General features: G+C 45.4%; 1 long non-coding RNA gene across 1 annotated transcript; it reads right to left on the reverse strand.

Moving 5' to 3' along the window:
- Positions 1 to 318: 318 nt before the first annotated feature.
- Positions 319 to 2,966, reverse strand: LOC111256092. The gene is made up of 2 exons (XR_002676127.1): positions 2,709 to 2,966; positions 319 to 2,622 (listed from the first exon to the last, which is right to left on the reverse strand). It is a non-coding gene; the product is annotated as an uncharacterized LOC111256092 (long non-coding RNA).
- Positions 2,967 to 5,579: the final 2,613 nt, after the last annotated feature.

The following is a 5,579-nucleotide window of genomic DNA, read 5'->3' on the forward strand; positions in this document are numbered from 1 at the left end:
CATGGCTGGTAACCAATTTGTTGCTGATGATGCTAGTTGCTAGGGGTGTAAAGTCATGCAGAGAGCTGTGCGCGCTTCTTTTTGAACCAGTGACATTTCAGTCGACAGCATTCAGCTCTCTCTGTAAAATAAAGGGCACTAGTACTGGTTACATGCGCGCACATTGTTGTACGGTTACATGTTCATGTATGTCATGTAGTAGAAGATAGCATAAACCGATAGAAATTGATAATGAAAACAAGCATGGCACCCACAATACATATAACATTATTTCAGGTAACTTGGGGCTACCAAGTTCGACAGTAGTGTACAAACAAGTTCAAATAATTTTTAAAATTACTAATTCGACGCTAGTTTACGTCCGAAACAGGCACAAACAATTTACAATATAGAGATGTAGTTCACAACATAATTAACTACCATCAAACATAATTGTTGACTATCAAGTCGGTGTTCAGGTTTATCATTGGAATGATTGAGTTGATAGCATAGAGGAAACCAACGTTGCCATTACAGTACTTGTCTATGTGATGTTGATTGCTTCACTGTAGAGAGGTGGAAGGATGCTGGTAAGATGATTTGTTAGTAAACGTAATGAAATTAGGGAAGTGTGCATATCGACCATGCTCTTGTTGGTGCAGTTCATGTCAAGGAAAAATACGTTCTCATCTATAAAATGTGGATCATGTCTTGATTATGCTTAACTGTCCCTTGCTTATAAAACTGCAAGTCATTCTTCAGTTGTGTGATTAGAATTGTCAGTTGGACCATACGAGGAAATAATCATATGCAAGACGTTGCATAAAGAAGTTATGCATTGTCACGCCGCAATTAAAATTCATGCTTTGGGGTCCCTGTTTAGCATCCGTCTGACTATCTCAGTATTTGTACCACCCAGGAAGCTGATAACCTGCGATAGGCTGATAGCTGATGCTATCTTTACCATGCAGTCTCGAAGTTTACTGTTAAAATTGGAACTCTTGCCCTTTATATTGGTTCCCTGCAAGGTCGCAAGCAATTGAAAGAGGGCATTCATTTTGGTTCTGAAAAAATATAAACAATGAAAATTCATATCAGCAAGAAGAATAGGGTGGAATAGTACGAAGCAGGAGAGGGAAGCTGTATGGAGTGTAATGCACAAATCATCATGAATACACTTTTTTTTTGGGGTTTTGTTTACCTGCAAATGATTCATGAAATTGATTTTTCTGGGTTTTGTTTACCTTCAAATAATTTATAAAGTTGAATAGTAATGTCAGTTTCAATCCTGCCAGAAAATATATATGAACTATGTACAAAAGTGTGCTCACAATCATACCAACGGAAAAGAATTACATAACAAGCCAATAATGACATGGAATCGGTATGAATGTATCTCATATGTTTACTGTGCACAGCTTGATGTACCAAGCTAAAAAAAAATGTGGCGTAGTCTAAGAGGAAGAATATTGAAACATATGATCATTCACCTATAAGCTCATGAGAAATTAGCAACATACCATGAGCAATCTGCTTTCTTACTGTGATGAGTATTTTAATTAGGTGATCAACTATGCTGCTCTGCTGGAAATACATAATAAAAATGGCACTGAAAATGACTATCATGTGTGTATACACAATAAAAGTGCACAATTGTATGCAGGATAGAAAAAAGAATAAGTGGCGTGGCAGATAAAAATAGGGATTCATAGAGACATGAAAAGTTTTTAATATGATCCGAAGAAGAAAGCTGTGTGAAACCTATACTGAGAGGGCATACTTGAAGTCTCTAAGTTGTTTCAGAAACCACACATGCCCAAGGAAGCAGCAGCACCAAAAGTCTGCATACAAAATTTACTTATAATTTTGCTGAATCGGTCAAGTTTCTTGGCTCTGATGCCACATGCTACTTATGTAGACATAATTATAGGAATACCTGAGATCAAAAGGTCTCTGCCACAGGAACACAAACGACACTTGAGTACAAATGCTATCATTCAGAGTGAGCAAGAGATCAGCTTTTATGATTAAGAAGCATACGATTTTCTAATATTGGCCAGCTAAAAATCCAATAAATAACCGCATAAGAGAGCAAAGTATATCTGTGCAGCAGATCAATTGGGGCCATAGGTTGAGTCATCCTCTTGCTCTTATCCTACATCTGCGAGATGAACCAAGCCTTCATAAAAGTCAAGAAAAAATCGATTCACAGCATATCTCTGCTCAAAGAAGAGGGCCTAACACGGTTTAGGCCGGAGGTTAGTATCCTAGAAAGTTATTCAGGCTTTTGGGTCCCCTTCAGAAAATCATCTTTCACAATGTGACCACTTGACAATCATGTTTATGAAAAAGTGGCATATCAATAAGTTGCAACCACTGGAAAACTGCAGCAAGACGATAAAGTCCATGGTATGAACCGTAATACTAACCATTCAATTACCACTTTACTTAATGCTTCAATCAAGTCATCTATCGTGCTATTTTCTAGTAGTTAGACTGCCGGAGAAATAAGAGGGCCAAGGTAGGGAATGGAAAATCTTACCAAAATAGTTATCAGAGGGACAATTCCATTGTTCTTTTAGGACATCACCTGAAGTAATACACCAGGCCAGGAAGAACAGCGCCTCAGGTTGGAGCTGGAATCTGCAAAATCCAAAAAAAGAAGAAGTATCGATATGATTCAAACCAAGTTAAATCCAAAAAAAAGAGAGGAAGGATAGATGCTCGACCTTGAGTTAAATAATGGTGATCTTGGGTGATGATCTGGTGCCAAAAACATGTACCATGAAAATAAATAGGAAAATGCATTTAAACTAAAAGCTTCTAATCCTAGAAAAAGCTCCAGGACGCAATCTCTCTGCAGCAGCCTCGACTGTAGGCATCAAGAGATAATTCAATCAAAATTTACAAATTATAGAGTATAAACTCTTTCAAAATTTCAACCATCCTATAATTTTTGTTGACTTGGGACGTGTTTCATAAGTTGTAATAACTAAATGAATGCCTCCTTTGCAGTGCTTAGCCTATCCGGCTAGCTTTATAATCTGCTGCTAACAGGTATAGCCTGAGCAACTGTGCTTTTGTATGTGCATCTGCATGTTCTCGTTCTGCATCGCGAGATCGTGGTTGCAGCACCAACATACTTGTCCACGTGGTTCCCATTTTTATCGAGCGCTTGTGCTAGCACCTTCCATTAACAATGCTCTGAATGTGATTAGCACCTAATCTGAACAGTTAGGTCTAAGCACCGATATATCCTGCTAGTGGCAGGCAAGATTCTATTCCATTTCGAGCGCGCAAGGCATCATTACTCAGTTCAAGCGGTGGGCCCCTTATCACATCTTTCTGGGCCCATTGCACAGCATAGGCACCCTTCTCTCTTTTTAATTATTCTTTTTTTTTCTTTTTGACAAGCCATTCGAAAAGGATATACTACCGCAAGAGATAAGCCTCGCCATTCTGCCCTGCGCACTTTATCTTAACCACCAAATGTGATCGATGTAGCCCTCTTGGTCGGTCTTAATCACTACCGTTAACTGTACTTGACAGTTTCAGAAGCACTAGGAAAAAGTGGAAGATGACCTCTTCGGCCTGTTACGTGACCTCAAAAGCCAGTGGACCTCTCTTGACTCTTGTTCTCGCATGCACAATTCCACTGCTGACTCAGCTTTTTTTTTTTTTTTTTTTTTGGCAACGACTAGTCTGGGAACTGGGGATTGGAGACCAGCAACCAGAGTACCGTTGGCGGTGCCCAGCCACAAAGCGTCGTCGTCCAATTCGTCTGTGCTTGCACGCGTCGTCGTCGTCGTCGTCGTCTAGCTACTTGTTCGATCGGAAAGCTGGCCTTGGCTGGCTGGAGACGACCACCGGCGTGTCCAGCCGCGTTCACCAACCAAACACAGCATGCTCCGTTTGCACAGAGAGGCTGACTCCCCGGCCACTCGGTACTCGTAGCAAGCCGCGAGAAACACCACGCGCGCGCTGGCGGCGCCGCACGTTCCCTCTCGCCGCGTCCGAGCCCCGCCGCCGCCATGCGCCGATGCCAGCTCTACCTGGCCGCGCCATTTCCACCCACCAGCGGCGGCAACGCGTCTCAATCCGTGAACCAGGTGTGAAACGCCTCCATGCCCATTGACCAGTTCTTCTTCCTCCGTACCCGCTGGATCCAAGCCACCACTGCATGTGTACTGCTCCTCTCTGCTTTGGTACCCTGTCCTAGCTCTCCGACTCTCCGTGGTCCCGAACAGCGGCTACCTGCTGTGCTGTGCCGTTTGAGAGAAATCCGGAGGAGCTAGAGCTACTACCTGCTAATCCAATGCCTCGTCATCTCCATCGTATCCTCATCCCGTTCTACAGTACACACTTGTTGCCAAAAAAGCAGAGGACTACATGATCCATCCAATTGCACGGTTTCGCGGGTGTGTGATTGGTAGTAAGGAGGTCCTTGTTCTTCACCAAACCGTCAGTACTCAAGTACAGAACCGCAACCCCGGGGGCACCTTTTCCGGTGTCGACACGGTTTCAGTCCTGCTACTTTACTACTAATCACACACCGACACGCCCACGCACTTGCACTTGCAGCTAGCGCTGCCACGTGGACGCGCAGGGAAGCCTACCGCTCTACCGGTGGACGCCGGGCAACGGCCGCTGCCAGCCACACCGGCGCCGGCGGCCTTATCATCCAGCATCCGACCCTGACAGTTAGCCCATGCCCTGGCCACCTGACACGTACGCGGCACCAACTCCTGCCGCATCCGTGTACGGCCTGCGGCGCCTGAAAGCGAGCCCGGCCCGACGGAACAAACGACCGCGACAGCCCAGCGGCAGCCGTCAAGCCGGTCAGAGCCGCGCCGCGCCGGGCGTGCAGCGACCACGCGTGAACCACCGCCGTACCTCCGCCGCGCGCACCACCCGTGATCACAGGCAGGTCCACGTACTAGGAAGAAGGAGATCAGGATTAGCACAGTTCGTTAGTGTTTGCCTGATTGATCTCCGGCTGAGAGCGAGAGGCGGCGCGCGAAGCCAATAATCCGCAACGAATCATCGCCGGGAGGATAACCCCGGCCGTCCGCCATCATCGCCGGCCACCGGGGACGGTTGCCTGGCTCGTCCTCCGTGCCCGGCGCGCCGACGGAGAGGGCGCGTCACCACGGTGGGATTGCATTGCCTGCCGTCGCAGTTATGGCCTCCGTGACTCACCGGCCGGCGGTCTGGTGTGGATTATTCCAGGGATGTACTCGCCACTTGTTCGTCCAGGGAGACCTCGACCGACAACTACGAAAGCCACACTCATGACTCGTACAACTTCTCGCGCTGCCACGTTCCGGAAAGGTAACAAATTAAAAAGAGATTTTGCTACTGAAACAAGGACGTGTTATGGTCCAATAATCTTGCGGAGCTTAATTATTTTCGCTACTGAAACAAGGACGTGTTATAGTCCAATAATCTTGGGGGGATTAATTATTCGTATTTGAGTTAAAAAAAGTAAAATATTTGCATGGTTCCTGAACTGGGTGTCATCTAGGTCCCTAAACTCTCAAAATACATGTTCAGGCAAGCTAAACTCTCAAAACACATTTTTCAGGTCTCCAAAATTATCT

Source organism: Setaria italica, unplaced genomic scaffold (assembly GCF_000263155.2).
Source record: "Setaria italica strain Yugu1 unplaced genomic scaffold, Setaria_italica_v2.0 scaffold_193, whole genome shotgun sequence".
Classification (NCBI taxonomy): Eukaryota; Viridiplantae; Streptophyta; class Magnoliopsida; order Poales; family Poaceae; genus Setaria; species Setaria italica.